Consider the following 668-nt stretch of genomic DNA (forward strand, 5'->3'; position numbering starts at 1 on the left):
GAAGAGCTTTGCAAGTTAGGTGTGTATGTACGTGTGTGATTTTGGAAGGTGTGGGTAAGAATATGTATGTATGTGTGTGCTTGCATAAAGGATAGAAGAATGTAAAGAAAAATGCAACCCTATAATAGCTAACTGAAGCAGAGGAAAAGAGACAGGTTATTCAAAAAATGCATAGGAAATTACCTCCCGCATATTTTCGCAGGTGACGTATATAAATGCAGCTGGTCACGGTGGCTGTATGTCTACCTACATGCATACGAACTTTACATACTAATGTGCACAGGAATGAATGAAGGGTCTATACCTTGCATGCATGTAGATGCGTGTTTATAGCCCACATAACAGTCAAGGAATGCCATTCCACGATTCTTAATACATATGGACCCAGGAAAAAAAACTTGTCTCCGTTGTTCAAATATCATGTGACACCGATTGCGTGTTCATGTCTGCATTCGTGTGTTGTTTTTTGCTGGTGTACGTGGGGAGGTATACTAACATATAAACACGCAAGCATAGGTATAGCGTGTTTAGCTACGTTTCCACTAAGCGAATTCGCGTAATCTAGTTTGGATTTCGGTGTATCTTTAACATTTGTGTGTATAAAGTCTACGCATATCCACGCCACATTTAACTATCAGCGTTGTTTTCCCGGAAGCATTTTTATTATG

This window comes from Penaeus monodon, chromosome 33, assembly GCF_015228065.2.
Source record: "Penaeus monodon isolate SGIC_2016 chromosome 33, NSTDA_Pmon_1, whole genome shotgun sequence".
Lineage (NCBI taxonomy): Eukaryota > Metazoa > Arthropoda > Malacostraca > Decapoda > Penaeidae > Penaeus > Penaeus monodon.